This window comes from Hesperophylax consimilis, chromosome 18 (assembly GCF_061612785.1).
Source record: "Hesperophylax consimilis isolate HC1 chromosome 18, BYU_Hcon_1.0, whole genome shotgun sequence".
Classification (NCBI taxonomy): domain Eukaryota; kingdom Metazoa; phylum Arthropoda; class Insecta; order Trichoptera; family Limnephilidae; genus Hesperophylax; species Hesperophylax consimilis.
This window is the reverse complement of record NC_142853.1, coordinates 15,257,268-15,283,559: the sequence shown is the minus strand read 5'-3', so window position 1 is coordinate 15,283,559 and position 26,292 is coordinate 15,257,268. Positions and strand designations below refer to the sequence as shown.

The window sequence follows — 26,292 nt, the reverse complement described above, 5'->3', positions numbered from 1 at the left end:
GTTATTGTATGTTCCTCCCCAGGCGATTATTCCGTAGTAAATGGACGAAAGCACCAATGCATCATAAACAAGCCTCATGGTTCTTATGTTAACAATATTGCTCGTGCGTTTGAATATGTAAATTGGGTGCCTCAGTTTGTTGACAGTTTTTTTCTATGTGGTAAGTCCATTTGAGATGACAGTCAATAGTTATATCTGGGTATCATCTAGGCAGTATCATCGGCAAAAGAGAGAATTTTACCTGGTATTACTATGTTTCATGGGTCATTGATGTAGATTAGAAAGACTAATAGCCCTAAGACAGTTCCTTGTGGAAAACCATGTTTTACTAGATCATAAGTGATTAAGTTTGATCCTATTTTTGTGGATTGTTGGCGATTTAATATGAAGCTTTTTAATAGCATGAGACTTATGTTTTTGATACGAACGTTAGTGATTTTCTTTAATAGAATTCTATAGTTGACCGTGTCAAACGCTTTCTTTAAGTCTATTTAAATCGTTAGAGTCGTAGTGATAGAATCTAGGGTAGAGTATATGTTTTGGTTAAACTAAAGACAGCGTCGTCGGTGCACAGGTTTGTTCTAAAGCCATATTGATTAGCTGAGAGCATTGAATTAGATTCTAGAAAATTCATAATTTGTTGTTTTAAACACTTTTGGAAGATCTGAGATATAATGGTAATACACGGTGAAATACATATTTTCTAATAACAATAAATAAATGAAAAGTGGTATCAATGGATTCATAGGTAAAGGAAGGTACATGTAGAATAGTAAATTTATAATGTGAATTGTGAATTCTAATTAGAAACACATAAAACACGTGTGTACCTATTATATTGCTCTTGGGGTGATTTTTCACAAAAACGGTGCTATACAAATATGAACATTTTTATTATTGCACTTCACTGTGCTACAGAATAGCTACCAGTATCTATTGCCATGAAGCTTCTTTGGGAACTTGCATTGTACCTACGCACCAACTAATAATAATTGACGATAGACTACTTTTTAATCTATAACGCAGTAAGTAACAAAGATTGTCTAAAAATAACTTTGTTGAAATACATTGTGCCGACATAGTGCCTCTGTACCCATCTAGTAATAAATAAATAAACGTAGCAAGCACGTATACGTCATTGATCCATTACTCGAGAGGTATTTAATAAGTGACGAAGTGAAATGCAGTGGGAAAAGGTGTTGATTTTGAAATGCATTAGTATTATAGAGGGACCGATGCTATTTGAGACTTGAAAAGTAAATAAAAAAACGTAATGGGAGTTGTAAAATGAAATTTCGTATGGTAACAAAACAATGCATTTTTTGGAGAATAAAGGTAAATAACTTTGAGGGTGGAGGTGAAGCATAAAAATATATTGATGTATTTTTATGCATGGGCGCTGAAAGCTGTGTTGATTCTAACGATTCGTACTTATTACATAAGGTATGGCTTCTTATGAAGCAGAAATTCAAGTGTCATACTACTTGTTGTAAGAACTTATACTACTTGGTGTAGCTACAGTAGATTAATATTTTGTTAAAATAAATTAGGACATATTACTAAATATAGACGTATTGGAAATCAATCTCTTCAGTGTAAGCTTATGGAGAGGAACATGGTGAGTTTTCGAGAAATTCGAATTTTTACATACACATTTATTTTAATGTATTATATAATAATATAATATCGATTATACAATACTTCGATAATGCCATCCAATTTTGAGTCACCTCTATCGAGTAACAAGCATCAATAACCCTTAGATTGATAGCATATGAGTATCGTACAAACATCCTTCAACGAACCTAAATACATAGATGATATAGATTTTAGCCAAGCCGACAGTCTAGTAGCCGTGTAGCTCTTGCTGAAGTTCCATTAACTTAGTATAATAACCGTGGAGTGACCAAACAAACCAGTTAAGGGCATTAATCACAGCACGTTCAAGTGGAAATAAAAAGGAAATAAGCAAAATACAGACATTATGACAGATCCAACATGAACTAAAAGTGTGAAGAGCTGACTTATGGTGATTATTACTATGTACCGTATTGTTTTCAAGATTAACATAAAATATATATATACTATACTACATTTTACATAATTACTTTTATTATTTTACATAACTACATAAGTGGTATTCCGTAGAGGAGAAAATAATGGTTCAACCTTTTTGAACTGGTATATTTATGGCAGTGAGTAATCGCTAAACAGACATTGTTTAAATACTGAGTAAGTGCAAGTGAAAACAAAAAGATTGTTTTCGTTTATTCAGTACATTCCGTGGTACACAACCAGTAAGTGGTACTCGGCCAAAAGTGAAATAATTGTTTAGGTTCGACTATCACCTTTGCTGTGTGTTTTTAAGTTATAATCAAAAGGTAATGAAAATTATCTGCTGTTATTATACTGTTCGAATCTTGTCCTATTTAATAGGCCATAATCAATGACCCGGGAACCGATTTAACTGAGGAATAAATATAACTAATTGGGTTGTCCGATATAGGAAAATTTAGCGACGGATGAAGAAGTGCGAAAATGCATAGAACAAGTCAGAGATACGTTAAATCGCTGAGAATTACGTGTTTAACAAGGACTTGAATATGATCATTTGCTATTGCACGGTGAAGTGTGAAATGTCCACTTCTTACTTTTGTTCGGAATGGAAACTGAAATCTTCTCTATGTAATGCTAGATTTATATTAATTACTAAATTACTCGATATAAAGGGGTATTTAGTAAACGGAATTCGTCTTATGTATATAAAAAAAAAAATCAAGAAGAGAGTCGACATAATATATTAGCCAATTATCACAACTCAAAATATGAAAAAAAAAAAAAAAAAAGTGTCTTCCTCAACATAATCTAAAATGCGAGAAACCATGGAATGGGAAGATGGTTATTGTCATGAAACTTGATAAATTTAAGATTTTTTGTTCAAAAGAGTTAATATTGAGACTTATTAAGTTTTCTTTTTGTTATTTGTTAAGTGTGTTTGTATTACAAAACATAGCTTTACGACTCTTAAGGCAGTAAGAAACTTCCAAACAAACCTTTTAAAATAAATAAATAATTCAAATTAACTACACGCTTCAAGTTTTACCGGTAAACTTTTGTTTGCAGTTACCTATGGGTTGTAAGGCTTGTTAACATAAAAAAACGTGATTCCTTTCTTAGAAAGTTTTCATTCCATTATAAGTGCTTGCAATTATTTCTGGACATAAAGAAGCTTAACAAATTTAATTATTCTCGCTAAAATCTTGTTAAACAATACGGGAGACGTTTCTATTAAAAGAATCCACCTGATTGTACCAACAAAGAAATAGAAGTACGAGCAACAATAAGAAAGGAGAAGGAAACGACGAGGGAACTCCTAGCGGAATTCAATTAAACTAAACTGGGCTCGCAGGATAATCTGAGACGTAATCTGCGCAAAGAACCGAGTTTTTCAATAACGGCTGGAAAAATAATTAAACCGGACATTCGAAGGTCTCTGTCGTAGCATAATGGTAAACGTACGCATACTTCGTACCAAGTGGTTTTGGTTTCAAATACCGCCGCAGTGAAAAAATATGTGTTTTATTTATTTGGGTTCTTACGCCCACCTGGGCCTTTACACGTTTATTTTTTACTAAGATAAAGAACATCTTAAACAAGAACAACAAAATAAATTCTTTACAACGCAACACAGAAAAATAGTAGAAAATGAATAAAAACACTCATTTTACGTTATACTAGATTCTGAAAAACTACTAAAGAGATAAGCCAATAGAAATGTTGTGTTCATGTGGAAATAAGATCAAATTTCCCTTACGTTTTTAAATATCAAAACTCTTTTTTTACATTTAATCAACTTCATTGGCCTGTTTGAAGCCAGGAGTCGAACGGTCTTGTCTAAATAATTTGACGACTTAATTTTGTTTAACTTTAATATATATTGGCAGTCTACATGTACTTTTTAAAACAAAAAAGTAGTTAATTAGTTCATGAGATTATTAGCCATTACTAACAACTTTTGTTTCTCGAATCTGGAACGGAATCAATTTATCGCGTCGTATGTGAAATAATTATGTCTATGGATCGTATCTATAATTTATCTCAGTTTTAAGAGCTTAGTTAGTTCACCTCCATTCATTAATAAGCCAGTTATTTTACATAACGAACATTATCTAAAAAGTCTTGCATACTGACAGTTTATTCGATACCTTGGATGCCGCGCTAAAAGTAGTGGCTTTTGTCAACCAACGGAATCATACTCTGAGCGAGCTCGCAAATATTGATGAGGTATTTCGTAAATATCGTAAAGACATTGGGTTATAAACCGATCATTAGTGCTAGACCTTCTAACACCACTAAAATCATAGCTAGTTCGAATCGCGGGCGCCATTAAATCGCCAGTAAATTGATTAAATTTGATTTAAGTAAATTTTATTTGATGAATTTGGGTTATATCAAAATTTATTCATTTAAAACATATATTCTACATATGTTCCAGAATGGAAGATACTTTCAGTATCGCCCTGGTGTAAGACCACCATTCATAATTGAAACGTTGCTTGATACGGCTTTAGTCGTGTTTGGTAGTGTGGCGTGGAAGTAAATAAGAATTATTCAGATCTGAATTATCAGATACTCCCCCACCTTCCTCTTTCATATTTCCTTCCACGCCACACTTCCTTCAGCCTCACAACATACCCCAATCGGTGATGCCATAGTCTCACTGCTCCAGACGGCATGGAAGACTGTGAATAAACTAATTTATTTTGAATATAAAAATAGTCATTAATTTAAAAAAAAAATATATATATATCGCACACACTGTAGTTGATGATCTGGAGGTTTTCAACGATATTTTTGGTAAGATCTCCGTAAAATGATAATACAATTCCGTTAAAGTTATATAAAGAAGGTATATTTAGATATTTACTTATTTTCATTCAAGGATATAATTGAGTTTCTGAGATCTATATCCCAGCGTAAGGTAAACGTTTATAAGACGACACTTAACAAATAATGCAATCAAATGAAAATAATTAACTTTGTACCTCTATTTTCATAAAAAATATATGCTTCAGAAACAGAACCAATGGATGCTTCATCAGGACACAAAGTATACTATGATGCCAAAAAGCGAATTTATTAAAACATAATACAATAGGTAATACCTAATCTATTCATTATTTTTCACCAAAGTTCTCGATAAAATTGACAACTGTGTTCGAAAAACGTGGAACAAATTTCCCAAAAAAAAACTGAGAAGAAAGGTGGAATATAAAATGTCCGCCAAATGTCAGGTAAGCGTGTCCTAATGCTGATTACGCCCTCTGTAATAAATAAACATTTTGCCTGCTCCACCCCCTACCGCTTATACCCCTTCACCCTACTGTCGAGGGACAGAAAAAATTAAAAGGCTTTTTCCTAATCTACGACAAAACATAAAAGAGGGGATGGAATTCTCCCCGGAGTGTAGGAGGGAGGTAGCGAAGTGAGAAGGCTTTCCTAGTTTATAGTTAATTAAACATTAAAGCAGGTACTTAATCCGCAAAGGGTTGAATTTTTCATGTTGCTATATTATTAATTTTTAGATGACATAATTCTTAATTAATTGATTATCTTTTGGTAAGCATTCTGCTTTATGTAGCTTTTATTGACAGTTGATATTATAATTGACTTATATATGCGGTCGATTGGTACACTCGTATGTCTATGGGTACACCACTGTGTTCGCATCTAGATTTCCATAATCAAGAAATTCACGTGACTCTAAAAATTGCAACATTCGAATTTTTTTATAATCAATTCAAATCTAATATTACGATTTTTACCGTACCCATCACAACTGTAAAATAGTGAATATATTTGACTTTTCTTGTAAATATGTAGGTACAAAGAAAAATATATGCACAACAGATGTCGATATTAAAATATATGCACAACAGATGTCGAAATTAAAATATATGCAAAACAGATGTCGAAATTAAAATTTTAAAATTTAGCAACATGGGGGAAGACCGAGTAGACAATTTTTTTTACCTTCTTTCCAAAGTATTTATTGAATTTAATACTTTTAAACTGTACGCCTATTTTTTTTTAAATGAAACAAAAAAGTACCTTGACTAATTTTGTACATTTCACATTCTTGGAAATATTACTTCGTGACGATAAAGGTTAAATAATAAATTGTCAGAAACAATAAAGACACAAATGGGTACGACAATGTAAGTGAATTAATAAAATTTACGGTGTAAAGTAGCAGATTTTTTTTTGTTTCGATGAAAAAACACACGCGACCGAATAATAATGAGTAATTTATTGTTCCACGCACGTAGCAATTTATTGAAGCAGTACAATAAATTAGCAAACGTCAGAAATATTAGACCCGAAGGAATATCTGTCACATTCGTTTCATATTTAAAATAAAAAAGGTACAATTCAGGTTAAAAGGGAATATTTTTTCAGATGGGTAAATAACATGAAAGTGGATATATTTTTTGTGGCAAAGCTTATTGTAAGAACTTGTAAATCACGATGATATTGGTGGTTTTTTGCCTCGCAAAATAAGGTAGTAATTAAATAAATTAACTAGTTAGTACAACATTATTAAACCAATGAATAATTTTACAAAAATCTAGCTAAATTGCACATTGTTAGGGTATATGATTTGAAGCTTCTAAAAAACGTCGATCTGTGAGCCCGCCATGTTTACGAAAACTAGCCATATATAATATATAACACTTGTCGCGTTCACGACGGAAATGTTAGGATATTAAGTATGAAATTTGAAATCAGTGGCGGCTCGTAACTTTTGGGTGTACTAGAGTGGTAGCATTAAAAATACGGAATTTTTGATGTTGTTATAGCTGAAAAGGTTTTTTATTTTTTTAGAAAACTCGATTTTTTTCTGTGAAGATTTTCAGGAAATTTCAGTTTGGCCGTGCGCGCACGGATTTCCTGAAAGACTTCATTCAAAAATCGATTTTTCGAAAAAAAAAACAAAAAACCGTTCTCAGCTACAACAACATCAACAATGCAATTATTTTAATATTAGCACTCTAGTACACCCAAAAGTCACGAGCCGCCACTGGTTGCAATGCCAATAAATAATTGAAGTCAGTGATCTAGAAACAAAAGGTTTAAATAGAATTACCAAATATAAAAATTAAGCAAAAACTCTGCATATTTACTGTCATCAGAAATAGTATTTTAACCAAGAAAATTAAAAAAAAATAATAAGCTTCATTATGTTTTGAATTTTAAAATCACATGAGTGGCATATAATAGTTTGTGTAGTATGATGGATAGACAGGTTAGCACAAAAAGGTTTAGAGTTCTAAATATTATTTATTGAACTTACCTTTGATATATAGGACCGCCTAATATCAAAGCACTTTTACAATTCAAGAAAAAAAATTAAAGAAACATCGAACAACTGTTGTTCTTAAAATAAAGTTAACAATGTTATTTATTTATTTGTAATTTGACTGATATTCCAGTACAATTTTAATGAAAAAGGGTGACTCTTCATCACTACATGATGTTTTTCGTAAAACCAAGAGCTATAAAAAAATTGTCGCCCGTGAATTCTTCGTGCATTGTTTTAAATTTAAAGTAATGGGTACAGATGAATAAAAAAATCGTAAAAATGAATACATGAATACAAATATGGAATTTCGCGCACTTTGTTTGCATGACAGCGGGCTTGTTAAAATATGGAATTTCAGGAGTAAAATATGGACGAGATATCCGACATATTATCACTCTACGTGTCTGCGCCGAAAATAACAATGTTTTGTGAAAACGTACGCGACTTTAGCACGGTGCCCTTTAGTTATTTCATTTATTACGTAGGTAAAGGGTACAATAATTAGTTTAACACTATAAGTGAGAGAGATTCGAGAGCATCCGCTTTTTTTTCGACAAAAATAATTACAACGGAATTATTTTTGTCGAAATAACTTCATCAGATTATTTACATTGCGTCATTAATAAAAAACATACCAGTTCATGATGGAGATGACGTTGTGTTATGGAAATAAACCTAGAAATTCTAGACAACATGGAAGTAATAAATTCGGGACTACAACAACACTAATTTCAGGATAGAAATTAATTTAAGAGAACATCTCTATGACATTGTACACCTTACCATTAACTATTCATCCGTGGAAAGTTCATAACTGGCATAATTAATTATATTATTATTGTATCGTTGTATAATTAAAGATTTGCTGTCAACTTTTCCTAAAATATATAAATAAATACCAGAAAAGGCATCCAAAAGTAACTACGCGTAAAGTGAAAACTGATTTTAAGAAAATCATATCAAAAGGAAATAATCATCGTACGGTAGAGAATAATAGTTGAATATAAAGATGGATTGTGTGTCGACCCAAAGTCAGCAGGTATTTTAATGGAATTTTTTACTTATTTCGAGGTGTTCGTAATCTTAATTAAAAAGCATAAAGTTTGTGTGTACGAAGAAGCTAAATATGCTCAATACAATCCAACGGTGAACTAGAAGGCTTTAAAAAAATAATCTAAGAATATATTTTAAATAATTGTAACTCAAGGGTATAAATACGCGATATTGGGCACTTTTATCTTCCATTGTATTTACCAGTTTCGTAGCATCTAACAATCATATAACTCTCTTCGCATGTTTACAAAACCGTACGTCTCACACTTAACTCCTCAATCGTTTGAATGTATACTAAGCTTAACTAACACGAGACTCGAGACTAGCGACACATATCCGTCCATCACAATTTAATTTCCACGTGCTGTCGGGCCGACGCATGACGGCTCTTGTTAAATTACGTACGGGAATCTGCGCCCTGCACCCTTCAACCCTATTTTTCCCGGATACATCGGTAGGGGTGGAAACGCCAATACACTGATGAAAGATGAACACTTTTTTGATGATTCTATAAGATATAATCAGTCAATTTTCCGGCCTCCGTGGTCGAGGGGTAAGGCTCTCGACTAGCAATCTGGAGGTTAAAAAGGGTAAAATACCGGCGTGCGCAAGTAAATATTATTGATTGATTTGTGTTATTTCACAATTAAATCATATAAAATATTGTAAGGTATATTTGCAGCATGTTACAGAGTGTAAGATACTCTCAGTATTACCCTGGTGTAAGAACACCAATCAGAATTGAAATCTAGCTTGAACTGGCTTTGGCCGTGTTTGGTGGCCATATCTGAATAGAATAGGTACTTCACCACGTTCGTCTTCTAAAGAGTTGAGAGAAATACGAATCATTTATGAACAAAGTCTTAGTATAAAAATTATAAATCGAATGATGCCAAAGTTTATTTCTATTTCGAATGATGTGAGATTTTTTGTTCCCGGCTAAAAGTATTATCGTGATTTATTTTTGGGGTATCTATTACATTACATTACTATGTATTTGTATTAATTCCATTTTTAACAGGATTTATCAACCACGTAAGTAGCCCACATAGCCCTAATTTATTGATAAGATGAGTACCTACGTCCGATAAAAAAACTTCTTTTTTTGATACGCAGAAGCACTAACTGAAGTTCGGAACTCTATAATCCGAAATCCGTGGCCGGGAGATTAACACATATTCGACCCCTCATACTATGGCTGGAGATATTCAAATCAAACGCCTTGACCGGGCTGCGACCATTGTGCGAAAAGTACGAACATACGAAATGTATTGGTAAAATTGAATAATAATAAAAAAAAAAACAAAAGTGGTTAAGTATGCGTTGTTAGTATATCTAATTAATGTGAAATGATATGATGAAACAAGTACAGAACTTGAATTTAAATTTTGAAATATGATAAATTGTTCAGATTCTGTGGAAAAAACCCATTCAAAAGACCGTCATCTTACTAATCACTTTCTCTCAATATATATTCTATTTTTTCATTTATTTATTACAAGATAATATATTAAAAAATGATAACAAATTTAATAGAAAGGAAAAAACTTTTTGAAAAATTATAAGATATGGGTCTTTCTAAGTAGCTCTACATCTTTTTAAAGAATATCTCCACGAAAGAAAACAGGTAACAAAAGTTGAAAGCTCAGAGTCAGAACCAATAGAAAACAACCTCGGTGTTCCGCAAGGGTCGGTATTAAGTCCAATTCCATTCAATATTTACATAAATGATATAATTAAAACCATAAAAATTTGCAAAATTAGATTATTTGCAGACGATACATTAATCTAAATTTCATGTGAAGAGTATATAGATGCAATCAACAAATTAAATGAAGACCTACAAAATATAGCGAAATGGCTGAAACTTAAACAAATTAAAACTAAATATAAACAAAAAAAAATATGGAAATAGCCAAGAGAAATATGGAAATAGGCAACACAGAGATAAAATTGACAGTTAATAATGAAAAAAGTAAATGAAATTAAGTACTTGGGTGTCATACTCGATTCAAAACTCACTTTCACAATAAGTTTTGAATTTTTGCTAAAGAAGGTATCAAAAAAAGTATATTTTCTTAGAAGATTAAGAAATAAACTAAATGGAAATACTACAGAGCTCATTTATAAAACTATAGTTGCTCCACATTTAGATTATTGCTCTACTATGTTATATTTAGCCAATGAAGGAAATTTGAACAAACTAGATGTTATACAGAATAGAGCTATGAGATGTATACTGGGAAAAGGCAAATATGCAAGCATTAATCAAATGTGAGAGCAGCTAAATTGGATTCCAATAAAAAAGAGACTGTTATTTAATGTCTTCATTTTTGTGCATAAAGTCATCAAAAACCAAATGCTTAAATATTTTAAGGATAAAATTGTTTTTAATAGAGATGTTCATAACGAAACCAGAAATGTAAATAGAATTAAATTGCCATATATGAAGAAATCAAAATCACAGAACTGCCTAATGTACAAAGGACTAAAGATGTATGATGAAATGCCTGAAGTCTGAAGAATGAATGTATTTAAAAAGACATGTTTTGTTTATTGTAAAAATCCTTAAAATTACAAAATGAAATATTATCTTTTTATATTAGTTTATAAATAAAAAGTTGTATAACTAACTCAATAAACAATAAATAAAAAAAAATTGAAACAGACAATAATACAAACGCTTAAATGTGGGAGCATTTGTGTTTGGGAATCAGATCTGAATAGCCAGGAAATAAGTAGGAAATCCCATCCTTCCTCTTTCCCATCTCCTTCCCCTTTTCATCTCAATCAGCCTTCCGAAATACCCAAATCGGGGGCAAAACAATCAACTACTTATGTTTAATTAAAAATGGCAGCATAAAAAATAAAGAAAATGTCTCCACTCTAAGAATGAATTTATTTTTTAAGGATACAACATCTTATCTTCAATCTTGTTTTAGAAAAACCTCCAATAAAGTAAGCAGTGCCTACCCAATACAAATAACAACAAAAACTTAAATTTTTACAGGCCACATCCGAGGATTCACGAAATTTCCAACTTAAACCGTCCCTATGCGTGTTATCTCTCCCAAAAAACACAGCACCAAAGTAAAACGAGGTAACATTTTTAATTAAAGACACCCCAGACAACTTTTCGGCTACGCAGGGTTAATGAATACGGTAACTAGAGGGTTAAATATATTTTATAAGTCGTAAACATTTTTGTAACACCACTGGAGAATTTTTTATGGGCTTCTCTTTTTACCAGCCTCTTGTGCTACGGGAGACATCTTATTCTGAGAGTAAAATAATATGGAAAAATAAGATGTTTGCTGTTATCATGTGGACATTATGAGAGGTTTTTGACCACGAAAAATTAAAGGCTTAAAAATAAGGGACACATTCCTTCATACACAATTTTTCTTTTTAAAAATATTCAAATTTTTTTTAAATTATTTATCGTGCCTTCACATATTTAATTCCATGTTTTATAATTAAATTTTTAACCTCACTAGGATTAAGCCTACATCGAGGCTAACAATTTTACAAGACAATAAAAAAAATAAACATCTTACAGTTCCCAGGATACGGTAAGTCTACATAAAATTTTGGTAAAACAATTTTTTTCAGTTACAATGTTTTTCAAAATAAAATTCAGAAAATTTTCGTGCTTTTTTGTTGAACTACGTATGTTTAGGTTATAATTGATTTTCTTCACCCAAGTTTACTTACGGTATATAGGAACCATAGGACCATGCACCGGGCACAGCAAGTAACATAAATAGTTGATTTAATTATTTTAACAAACAGCCATTGATGTATTGTACTAGATAAGCCCTGTCTAGTTACATTCATTTAAAAATTGAAACCACACAGCCTACGTCACAAATATAGAGATAAACTTAACGACCTAACTCTGTTTAAACTCCTTGTACAAGCGTTCAAACTCGTAAGCGAAACCGAGGAACAGCGTTCATTTTGTAACCGAGGTGTTGTTGTAATTTGAATACAAAGCCGTCACCAAACCAAAATGTTCTGCTAAACCAGGTCTGAATCAGGTAAAGGACTAATAAATAACACAAAAATGATTTATATTTTCACATTTTTACTTTTTGGAATCATACACTACATATTGAACCATAACGGAAAACGAACACAAATATAAAATAGTTCATAATTAACAAAGAAAGCGCTTACTTTGTGGCTTGACACTTTAATCAAATGAAAAGTTATTTTGTTTTTAACCACTTTGTTAGGTTTATAAGACAGCATTATAAAAAAACTAGTCTAGGTACAAACATTAATAATGTATAAAATATAATATTAAAATAAAGCGAGAGAAATCATATTATAGGTACGAGGAGAGAGCTTCAGAGAGGGTGTGGTGGGGTGGGAGAAGGGAGGGTGGGGGTTACATGGTTAAAATATCAATTTATATATGCCCATTACATAAGCTTTTACATTGTGTTTTTTGTTGTTGTGTTTGTCTCCTTTTTTCGAATATAGGCACAACTTTACATATTTATCTACGGAAAAAATTATGATTGTACCTTCCTTTCCAGGGACTGGAGTTAACCGCGCCAACAACCTTGCCAAATGCATGCCGATCGGGTAGGACCGACATTTATTTCTTATATTTACTGCTGAAATGTCATACGATTTCAGAGAAATACCTATTCGGTTTATTTTTGTAGTGCCATATTTTTGAAATATATAGATGGTGCTTAATCAAAGCTAGACAATAAGAACCAGTAATTAAAACAACCTTTCTCAGATTAACCAACGATACCTAATTTGTAGGTATATTAAATTCTCTCCTCCACACAGCATGCTCAGAGATTATAAAGGACATGAAGGAAATTGCAGTCCAAACGTTTGGGATGAAAATGATTTGAGCACACATGGTTTCCTGATGGTGGTACGGTCAACGTGTTCCGACATCGTGATAATGAATGTATTCTAAATTTACTAAAAATTTAACAAGAAATCTTGCTATCCCCTTTTTAAATAAATTAGTAAAACTCTGTTCCGACATCGTGATAATTACTGTATTCGAAATTTACTGAAAGTTCAACCAGAAACCTCTTCATTCATTCGTTAAAGGCCAGCAATCCGTTTTTTTTTTTTTTTAATAAATTAGCAATTACTCATTTTTTCCGTATTTGTAACTCTACAATATATAATAAATATTAACCAGTTATTTTCACATAATTGAATCCGGATTGCTTATATCAATTTCTCATTTTTTTCTTGGTTTGTGGGGAAACCTACTTCTGAAGTTTTTTGCGCGTATCAAGTAAAAAACGCTACTTTAACCAACACATCAATAATTACCATGTGCCAGGCTCGTGCCATGTCGTATTGTTTATATGTATTCTTTAAAAGGTATCACATACTGCATGACGTCATGATTATGAGTAGTTTGAAAGATGACGTCAGAAAATTTACTTGTCTATCGTGCAATTCTATTAATTTCTGACATTTGTAAATGCGCTGCCTTCAAGCTATCTGTAAGTTACTTGTATTTTTTTGTATTCAGATAGCTGATTACATTTTCTAAAATAAATTACGCGACAGGTACAATCTAAAATTTTTGGAACTGTGTTATTTTTTTGATTGAAAAAATGAACTTGCTCAGCCATAGCTGGGAAGCAATATAAGTAAACTTAGACCAACAAAAGGCAAAATGCAATGCACAGTGCCCATTTCCCATTGCGACACGATGCGTGGGCCTTTTCATAAATGTGCACGTAAACCAAACCAAAATTGTGTTGGGATTATTTTTCAATGGATATGCCGTGTCTAGTCTAATATTAGTCTATACAAACAGCACCAGGTACTGCAATAAGATGACACCGTCCCAACTTCGGAGACCTAACACACACAACAACAACACGACACGACGCACGGAACGAATCGAAATCCATAATTATATAATACATTTTCAATGGTCGAATGTCGCGTAAACACACAGACACCAACAACAGTGTGGGGTGGGTTCTCTGTTTCAGTCCTGCCTGGCTAGTTCTGCCTAGGCCGAATACGTATTCGACAAGAGTATCCAAAACACAAAAAACTTAATAAAGTTTAACGATTATAGGCAAAATGCACAGAATAGCATAAACGAGGCAAGTGGATTGCTAAAGTACGATTAGAAATTTGTTCGCGTGACCATTTTTGACAGTTTGGCTTTAATAACTGAAACCGATCGAAATATATTTCGATCACCTATTTGAATAATTTAATTTTGGATCTGTAACTGATGTTGTGGAGAACAAAGGATTTGTAGAGCTAATACGATTTACTATTTTGGCAGTAATTGCGTGTTGTTCGTAAGCTGGTCTATATATTTGTATATTTGAAATTATGTATACTCTTCTGCATCCCTTTTAGAAAAAGTCTCCGATCGCTGCTGGTATCCACGTTTTATTTTTTTTGTATTTATTTACTGTCAGAATATCATTGTGGAGAGTATTGATTAATTTTGTTCTGATATTATATTTTTAATTATAGGTAGGCGTCTTGTATAGGTCTAGCAGATTCTTTGATAGTATCCAGCTGCTAACCCTATACAAGTCTCAAGTACGCCCAACAATTAAATTTGGGAGCCACCTATGGGCTGGAGCCCCACAACGCTTGATAAACCTACTTTATTATGTGCAAAGGAGGGCAGTGCGTCGGGAAATCCATTGTTAACAGAGCGATTGCAATCTCTAATGCACAGACGCAATATGGGCATGATGAGTCTGTTCTACAGATATTTTAATGGATCCTGCTCTAAGGCACTATCAGGCACACCCGTTCTCATTGGTTTCATGAGGCTTCATGAGAACGGGCCGCTTCGTCGATTCGTTTTTGTGTAAGACGTGGAACGAGTTACCGGCATCTGTTTTTCCTCCTTCATATATTATAATCCAGACCTCTTCAAAACCCGCATTAATAAATCCCTCCCTAGAGTCCCTATCTTAACCCGCCTCACAACGCTGTCCAACCGGGTGGTGACTTAGCTCCTCTGCTTTTACATTGTATAGTCAGGTGTGCTCTTGTGAGGTGTCACATAAAAAAATTATATTGTTTGCTATTGTTCCAATATAGATAAATTGAATTACATAAAATCCTGCAGCTGGGAATACAACTATTCTTATAATGTAATATTTAATAAACTAATGTAATTAAATCTTATTTTATGTAAAAGCCGTAAATAAATAAATAATTAATGATAAAATTGGTATCGAAATGGTTAGAATCCTACCGATTTCGCTAAGGAAGAAATGTTATCATTCGAATATTTGGGTAACGAGTAAGCTTTCGCAATCATTTTTCTTTTCGTGTAAAATAAGATTAGTTAAGTACGAAGAAAATAATTGCGTGTGTTTTAAAACAAAAGAACAAAATATTGGAATTAAAAACAATAATGTTTAGCTATCAACAAACTGCCTTGGTTAATTTGTCACACGACCGTGTTGATAACTTTATTCCCACAAAGAGAAGTATAAAATACCTTCAACTCGTGAATTTGTATAGAAATGTAGAAATGAAAATCCTTATATTGGATAAGGGATAGTTTATTACACAATTTAATCAATTTACAGGATTTTATCCGAGAAACTGGCGTTCGTGCGTGGGGTCATATTTTGGAGGGAAAACTTTCAAAATTCGAACAATATTGTGCCCTGTCACGCCATTGGACAGGCAATCATAGTAAATTAAACGTTAATAAACATAAAACACATTTGGTGGACATAAATTTGAGACTTTACGCAGTCGGCCATGGATTAAATTTAATTTATAAAATGAAAAAACGTAGCAATCATAATATTGTAACGAATTTAGAAGAAAGTTGCCCACCATACAAACTGAAATATTACGATAAGGAAAACCTTGTCAGAATGATAGATAATTTACTACATAATCCCTTCCCTAGAGGGAATGTTATAATGTTGGGCCAATCTTAAACTTATCTTAACTTTAAATTTATCTTTATTTTAATGTTGTTTTTCTTTTATTTTCTTTTAATTGTATAAATTCTTAAATTATAAAATGGGGGCCTCAGCACGGGTAAACAACCCAGTGAGGCCAACATTACTTAATTGAAATATGAAATATTGTAAAAAAAATGTATCAACAATAAAAAAAAAAAAAAAAAATCTACTTTTTAAATAGTTTATTTCAAAAACCTACATGAAAACAAGAATCCAATTTGCCCGGAGTCAGTAGAACTATTTATTTATTTAATATCAACGGTATAAATATACCATAAACAATGATAACATGTCACAGTTAAAATCGTAGAAATATTTTCAAAAAGAATTACAAATATATGTGGCATTTGATTGTGAAATGACATTAGAGAGTAAGTAAGTAAGTAAACAAGAGATACAAGTACATAAGTTTCTATAGTGCAAATAAGGTAGAATTAGATTAAATTAATATTGATTGAAAAGATTTGATAGCATAGCCCTCTTGTACCTACCTTGCGTGCAGTTAAATAGATCTGCCACATCTGCGTATCTATTACTAACTTGATGCAACCTAGGTACAAGCGAGTTTTTAGAATACTCAGTCCTGATATTGTTGCATTTAAACAAAATTTTAGAACGAGTAGCTCTCGTGGGTATATGAAATTCAATGAGGTTAATTAAATCAGGACTGTCTATACTACCATTTACAATTTTGAACATAAATATTAAGTCGGATATAATTCTTCGATCTGAGAGTTTTAATAAATTTAGATTTTTCATTTAGATTTTTCATCTTTGGCATCACCATTTGTGTAATGATATAGGTATGTGATTATACTGAGAGGCTGAAGTGGCGATGGGAAGTAGGAGAGGACGGTTTAGAAGCGCCTGAATATACATATAAGTCACTAAACATAGCATAAACTGTTTTCTAGCAATAGGTAGAAAATATATAAACAGTGCTTTTGACAGATAACAAGAATATGGTGAATTAACCCCTCAGAGTACCTACCTATCTATCTTCCACTCCAGAACGAGGTGCAAATCTAAATGTATTAGCTATAAATATGCATCTTTTTTATAAAGGAGAATATCTATGGCGGACAACGGGCGGGCGGCATTCATTTTATTTTAATACAAATCTACAGTTTTATTCCAACATCGATTAAATTTTGCACACTTGGCCTTCAGCACGATAGAAACGTCACTTCGAAAATCTGTGTAAGGCCCGGGCAACGCTACAAAATATCGAAGAATGGCAAATAATTTAGAAAACATTATTTTCATAAAGGCTTTCAATACCCGTGGTGTCGTTACAGTACTTGTTTCTTGAATTATACAGTCGATTCATGACGGAATTTAATTCTGGGGTATATATATAGTTTCTATATTGTTACGATGGTAAGGTACCTTATGAAGAGCCATTCTACTCAGTATATGAGAGTCCATCAACCAAAGAATTCAGGGAAATTCAACATGACCTAAAATTTTTATAGAAAAATGAGTCGCAACAAATTGTCTTTTTTTAATGTAGCACGATTCATCACGGAGAAAGTGGAAACAGAACAAACAGAGGAAGATCACCGTTGTACCGGATTGATAAACTTTCTCAAGCGTAACAAGTAACACAGGACCACGAGGAGTTTGCACATGGGTCACAATCTATCATTAACAATGAGTAAATTACGAAAGAAGACCCTTCATTGAACTGTATGACCGATTAAGCTGTTGTCAGCAAGTGATTTGACCTCAATAAAATGAGCTTGGTAATGCAAATACACAAATTAATGCGAATCATTATTACCATAACCCCAGGTCCGATTTTTTCATAGTAACCATATTAATGTTATCAATAAATTTAAATAAATTGTATGGCCAGCTGTTTTTTTAACATTAGCTCCACACAGGAAGCCGTTAGGTAAATAGTTTCACCTAGGACCTATGACATCTTCGAGAATGCTGTGTTTAGGGTCTTTTTAGGGCAAGGAAGGAAAGGAGAAGGAATGAGGGGTGGGTAGGAATCTGGGATTCGATTTGTCTAGGAGTGACAGGTGTCTGGATCCATCCTTCACTGCGGTGCAAAATGAAAGGTCGAGAGAGTCCGGCTGGAGGAATCAAAAGGTATACTTCAACTAGTCCCTCCAGATCCGGCCCGCCAAGCAGTAGGTGGGCAAATGCATCCGCCGCCAAGATCTAGACAAACCTCACCACATGAACTCAGGCACCCCCGTTAAATCACAGAACGTAGCGAACCACTCAGAGTGACCTATGGCAGAGGTATTGGTTTTTCAATACATGTTTCTCGGGGCGACGGTACACATACCCGCCTCACAAATTGTAAAAAATGTTATAAATATTATGACAAATACCTAAATTTTGAAGCGATTAAATGTTATAAACGAAGGGTGGTCTTTACTTTAGTTAATTGATAATTTCTTAAAATCTAAATAGTTTCATAAAAATATTTAAAACATAATTTAGGAATTCGATATAATACTATAGGAACGCGATAAAAATCTATCAAAATATGTGGTTTTGTTTGAATTGTAGTTTTTTTTTTAAATCAACAGATCTAAATATTTATTTAATTCAATTGTTGTAGCGTTAATTGAAAATAAATATTTAATCTAGTTATGAATAATTATGCACACGATTTATTAAAGAAGTATGGAAACGCCGTATGATAATACACCGAAACAGAATATATATAATAAAGATTTTCTACATTATCTGAAATCTAAATAAAAACCAATGCACAATAATATGAAAACATTGGTTTAAATAATAATTATTATATTATTAAAAAAAGCAAAAAATATCTTTTTGTCAGAAGTGGGATTCGAACCCACGCCCACAGAAGTGGACTGCGACCTGAACGCAGCGCCTTAGACCGCTCGGCCATCCTGACTTACATAGTGGGCGCCATCATTTTAAATTTAAGCAACTTTCAGCAAACATTTTCAGCTGAAAGATAATAAGAAGATTTTATCTCGAAAATATTACTATGCGAGTTGAAAATTTATAATCATGGCAAACTGACTCGTATTCGGTTGTAAATATGATACACAAGAATTTAGTTCCAGAAAATGCCACCAGGTGCTGCACAGGTAGGTACTTAGCACCCAGACAGAAACCATTTTTTGATTTATAATCATTATAAATAAAATGCATAATTACATTTTAAAAAATACAAATGGTAAAGATGTTCGTTTTTTATGTTATTTCTAAGTAATTTCTCTTCACCACTACACAACCTTCAAATGGAAGAGTAGTACGAGCAAAGACGAAAATTATAAATATGTTGAAGAAACTTAACATCTTTTATATTCCTTATAATATCTAAAGCCGAAAAATTATAGTATGTTGATATAATTCTCATTCGAGGTATTTTGAAATTGAATTTCGCTTAAAATTTTAATCATCATTTTTTTTTTCTTCCCTTCGGTTTCCAAAAATTATATTTATGAGCCGAACCTGGCACATCAATTGAATAAAACTTTAAAGGAGGGATTCAAAAATGTTGAACGAAAAATTAAGATCGAGCCGGTTCATGGCGACAATTAAAAACGATAAATTCTATAGAAAGAAGGGGGGGGTGGCAAATGCTCTCACGATTTCTCTGAGCGTTTTAGGGCAGAACGGGGAAAGGGGGAAGGCCGGGTGAAGCGGAAGAATTAAGGTCGTAAAGCAAAAATAAAATAAAAAAGGGGAGAGCGGGCACGGCCGGACGGGAATTTTGACAAACGCGATGGCGTAATGAAAAAATATTCCGGCGGCGAGGCGACGCGCGACGAAGGAAATTAGCGGCGGACGTTCGCATGGAAAATTACTGGTTTGCCACCTCGGCACCAATTTTCACACATTTTCGATGAGACTAGTAACATAACACACCTACTTGCGAAGACAAATCATACTTTCAACATTAAAGTATCATACATTTTTGGGTTATTATGCCGTTTTGCGCTTCCTTCTTTTTAGCCAACGTTATGGACAGCGTTATAGAGTCAACCATCCGCAATATCTGCCACGTCACAACACAATAACCCAAAAATTAATCACTATAATACTTTTGGCCATGAAAATCTTAATTCATATATCCGTCTAATACTTGTATGGCGGTTCCCACTTGGTCACCAAAAGACAATTCGCTTCAACCACGGGGAGACAACGAAACCAATAATTATAATACAAATATACAATACTTCATTTATAATTAATTAATCGGGTTTGATGTTTTAATTCACTACATTTTTATTACGTACTAGCTTAGAAGCCCTATCAAAATAATTTGCGTAGTTTAGAAGAACTAAGCGCACAAACATAGATTGTACTGAATAAAGAATTAAAAAATTACAACACTTCAAACTTAATTTCATCCTTATTAATTATTCTTTGATTTAACATGTTATTTAAATGATAAGGCGCCCTGAAGAATCAATAGCTGTGACAATTGAATCGAGTGAATCAAATTTTGTGTTAATTAACTGACAAAATCTGGTTTTTTGGTAGTGGCGGGACTGCGTTCGCGCTATTTTAAAAACTATTATAAAGCTGATATTAACCCCTTATCGCCTGTTTTTTTTTTCAATTAACAGATTCTATAATTTAATCCTACATCATTAATTGTCTCTTCAATTTGAATGAACAAGGTACACTTAATTTATCGAAATTATCTGAAAAGCGAAAAATATTTGTTCTTTTTTTATTAGATATAATTGTTAAAACCTGTGGTGTGCCAGGAAATTCCAAGCTCAATTTAATTCCAAAATCAAACGTCAAGTGTGCACTTAATTTTTTTTTTGTGTCGCATTAAATAAGTATATGATAACAATTCTTCCAGATTTCGGTAGTTTATACAACTGTTGTTACTAATAATATTATTTTGTACAAGAAACCTGTAAATAAATAATGCTAAAAATATAATTATTCATTATGACGTAAAAATTTTGACATTTCTTACGAAGTTAATTTTCATCACTTTTCTTGGGTGAAATATTATAAAAATTACATCAAAATAATGTAGATAAAACTATCTTTCTGATGATACCTCAAATCTATTATTTCCACAATCAATTTATATCAAAAATAATGAAAGAAGACGTTTTGACACTAAAAACGCGGCCAATATTTCGTTGGCATTCCACAGAAAAATTCTTTGTAAAAAATCTGAAAAGCTAGAAGTCATTCCGGTATTTGCTGCGTAAAGAACGAGAATAGCCCAAGCGATTGTGACCTTGTTCTTCATACAAATTCCTTATACATAAGGGTCAAAATCGCACATAAATATATATTTTTTTTAAATTCGTAGATAATGTGTAGCACTCACATATGCGGTCCCGGCATATTCAAGGTTTGACTGCCCTGACGCTATAGGTTTGTTTTCACTACATGTACCTCCAAAACATACTAGGTGGAATATATTATTTCACAACAATAACTTGGTGTTCAATTCTGTCACGGAGAGTATACATAGCAATGAATCAATAAATAGTCGCTGATATTTACTTTTTAAATTTTAACACATTTAGAGCCTAATTAATTCAGAACTTTTAAGTAAATGTAAATAATGAGTTACCATAACCTATGCATATGCTTAAGTATTCATAATATATTTTAACATTTTTTATTGTTATTTATTTCAAGGGTTCTTCAGTAAGCTTGATAATAACTTATAGTAACTTAAGTATTGTATTTAATGATTTATTTTTGGAAATCTTTTTTATTTATGTTAATCTCTTCATGTTTTGATTTACTGTTGTTATGTTTAAATTACTGTGGTTTTTAATTTAATTTATAATTTTATTGTAAAATCCAAATAGAGCGTTAATATACAATAAATAAATAAATATAATGGAAGTAACTAGTACTTAGTGTACTTGGAATTATACGTAGGTAAGTAGGTACTAGGTACGTATGCTTTTCCATATAAAATTAAATAATTTGAGATGTGGGAATTTTTAGATACATTTGGCTACATTTGTTTGCCCGGAACTGTCTTGAAATTTTAGCTACGAATGCTGAATTCCATTTCCTTTGAAGTTAGTTCAAATATCGCGACGTTCGGCTTCGGTTTGAGCCATTTGAGTGCTCCTCGTGACATAAATGAGGTAAATTTTACGCTTCGCAGCATTCTGCTTCACACGTTGGTAGGTACAGCGCTAAGCTCAATGTTATATAGATAGAATCGAATATACAACATACCCATAGGTTAAGAATTCTGTGCCCGTCATGAAACATTTATGGTAAATGCAATGTTCAAGCCCCGCATTCCTGATTTCTACCGATTCATAATATGTTTATCTTTTTTAAGTTCCGAAAAAACATATGTTATTTTGAAGATAATATCTGTACATTTTTTATGCCAAAACGGAAATTCCCCCGATAGAAAAAGTAAGCTCCGTAAATTATTAAAAATACGTTTTATTCTGTCATTTAATGCATTTTCGATGTGAAAAAAATCACAGCGTATCTTTAAATACAACTAAAGCATTTGTCGAGAGATTTTTGCTATATTTAAAACGAGTCGTGTTTTATTAAATGATTTCACCATTTTTGATTAATTATTGTTTTTTTTAATAACTAAGCGAAAATGGTAGAATTATTTAATTTGCGAGTTCCCTCTAACATTCGTATTTACATATCTCCCTTTCAAACCATTTATGAACGCTTACTACGGGGCCTTAAGTTAAAATCGCCATTCTCTGCAGATATGATGAAATTAAATAACATTATCTTTATTTATAATTCGCCTATTTGGTCCCCATTGTATAAAACGCATTCTGACAATATTGAAAGAAGAAAGAAAAAAACTTTAAACTGAATATTCCAATTCAAAATATTAACTATGTTCTTTTGGTGAAACAACTTAACTTAATAACGCTATCAGATAGGCGGATCATCTCTGACCTTGTACTTTTAAATAAAATTATTAATAATTGCATTGACAACCCTGAAATTCTTGCCAAAACAAAATTTTACGTACCGACTACGAGGCAAAGTGCTACATTTTTCTGTGACAATTTTAAAACCAACTATGAAGCTCATACACCTATAAATAGACTACATCATTTTGGCAATAAATTTGGGAATATTGTAGACATGCTTAAAGATTCCGTATTAGTTATAAAACGAAATCTTTTTAATCATTTTACTGAGATGTATGAATTCACAACTCCGTAGTGAATACACTTTTGTTTTATATTTATATGTTCCTTAATACATATTTAGCTTTCCGTAATCCACGCTATTAATTTGAATTTACCTTAATTTAATCAAAAATCATTATTTATTGTAAACTATGTAACACAATTGTATTACTTGTTAACTACTTTTGTAAAAGCCCATTAGGACGTAAAAAAAAAAAAAAAATTATTTTATCCATCCGCATGTATATATACATCATTATATGTTCTACGTATCATACTCAGTAGTGTCGATTGATTTTTGATGTAATTCAATTAACCATGTCGTTGTTTTTGCGGTATCCCTCACTTTTTCCAGCCCCTTGAGCGTCACGTATGAGAGAGAAGTGAAGAAAGAGACCTATTCTCCTGACACTCTTTTCTCCGTCCTAGAATGCAACATGTCAAAATATATTTAAAATAGTAAGAAAGATTTATTTTTGCTCGACCACGAAGGTCGTGTGTTGCAAGTAAGGAAAATGCAATAAACATAATATCGTATAGTTAAGTTGCAAAGTCTATAATCGCAGTTACTTCAGTGATGTTGGGGGAGTTCTACATGTTGGTAGCAAGGTAGGTAGGTATAACAACAGACTGCGAGAATATTTACACACCTTATCTAGAGATCTAAGTAATTACAGAAATATGATTAGTATTTATTGGTGCAGAAATATGTGTTCTGGGAGCGGAAAATCTCCGTGTCGTAAAACCGGAGGAAGCCAGTTATAATTAAACATCCCGAAGTTAACGAGATGTGGATATAGCATTTGAATCTTAAGATGAAAGCAGAAATAAATAAAGTAATTATATCCAATGTTTAATACATCAAAAACCAACGCGGTAAATAGCTTTGACTTTTTTGGTGATCAGATCTGAATAGCCAGAAACTTTCCCGCCTTCGTCTTCCCGCTCTTTTTCCTTAATCCATTCCGCTCTCTCAAGTTTCACAACATACACCAAACGGTAGCTGGGACTCTTCTGAAGAAGGCAATAATGCCATATTTATAACACATGAATAGATGTTATAACGGAACTCTCAGTGGCAGTATCCTAGCCCTTTAACATTCCAATTCCCAGTGAAATAATCATGAAAGGTTATTGACATTAGCTGTTGTTTACATTTGGAATACAAGTAGCAAGCAATATACGTTTCGTGATAATTACGCATTCCATAACATGTCGAATAGAACCAATTCCGGATTTAAAATACATTTTTAACCAAAAAGGGCTTAACGTACTTGGGTCATATAACAAAACAAGTTCTACATTATATTTTTCCTAAGAAATGTAGCGTAAAAATATAGGTAGATGCAGGTGGACTACCAGGGGCACGCGTGTTTTTTTTTCTGGGCATAGCAACTTTCCAAATATAAGTCAACATAAAGATATTTTTATCACTAAAAAGAATATTTTTTCCGACTATAAAGTTATACATTTTCAATAAAAACTTCCTTTTTAATACGGATCTTATCACAGCTTCTTTGATTAAACAATAATTACGAAAGATAAACCAAGTTTATCTGGGATTCTATTATCCATGAGTTGGATTTGCAGTTACAATAAAATTTTTATAATTCAGAATTTTCTTCCTATTAGGAAACCAATGTTAAAAATTACGGATTACGTTTTGTTTAAGAAAAAAATGGTTCATAAAAGTTTTACTTCAAAGGAAAATAATCATACTTGTATACAAAAACAAAAAAGTTTCACACCCACTAGAACACAAAAGACTCGTTTTTTTTTCAATTATTTGGAATCAATTGTTTTACAATTGCCACGGTTAGATGGCGATTTATATATACATATGTTTTGAGTACAAAATAGCACGCAAGGCCACGGCACGCCTCTGGCGACTACACTGACTACCGTAGTCCTGCAGGTTGTGTTTAGTTATACTATGATGTATGTATAAAGCCTTCCCGGCCATTGTAGCTGCCTGGACCGGAAACAGTTTCCCGATAGGAAGTTGTCCGCCCCACTTCCGGCGCGCTTCGTGTTAATGTTAAGCCTGCAGCCAACCTACAGACTTACACTATTCACGTCCGAATGCGAGCTACAAGCGGCGAAGACTTCATTCTAAAGGCGGATGATACGTGGGACGATGGGAGTAAGGCTATACCTGGAAATCGAATTGTCACGGCACAATTTGTTTTTGTATTACCTATAATCCTACAAACTTACACTGACTACGCGAAGACTTAATATGGGAAAGCAAAGATTTGCCTTATTAAAATACAGCAGTACGGTTTCAATATCAATAAGTAGAACTGGTATTCTATAATCTCAGCAAACATATATGAGGTATGATCTAATAACAGATTAAATGATCGAATACAAAATAATGAATCATAAAGTGAAATGAATACTTGAAACATTTTGATAAATTTTATTTTATCAAATAAACCTAATTTTATGGTAGGTAGGTACCTACCTACTTTAGTTTTGAATAAACTGACGTCGCGGCAATTATGATGTCGTAAAATAAAAAGGAGAATCGCGACGGCCGTATTCACGTTGCTAAAAAATGTCTTTGTTATTACTTTGATTGGAGAAAAATCTCCGTCGCGTAATCGAGAGATTAACCTATATAGATGGATTTTTTAAAATTTCGACGGATTACGACAACACAAATCAATTATTTGCTGGAATTTCAAAGCGGTTCGAAAACATATTAAGATTTAAAGAACAAATTTTAATTTTGCTCTTCTGATATATTCGTATTTTTTAAAGGGGGTAATTTGCTTAGAGTTTT

The 26,292-nt window shown here is 32.5% G+C and overlaps 1 protein-coding gene and 1 non-coding gene across 7 annotated transcripts in view; both read right to left on the bottom strand.

The window, feature by feature from the left end:
- The window catches only part of LOC149415420 (uncharacterized protein CG43867), a 766,937-nt gene that overhangs the window by 488,187 nt on the left and 252,458 nt on the right, over positions 1 to 26,292 (bottom strand). The window lies entirely within an intron of this gene.
- TRNAL-CAG (transfer RNA leucine (anticodon CAG)) lies at positions 19,184 to 19,267 on the bottom strand. The gene has a single exon. It is a non-coding gene; the product is annotated as a tRNA-Leu (tRNA).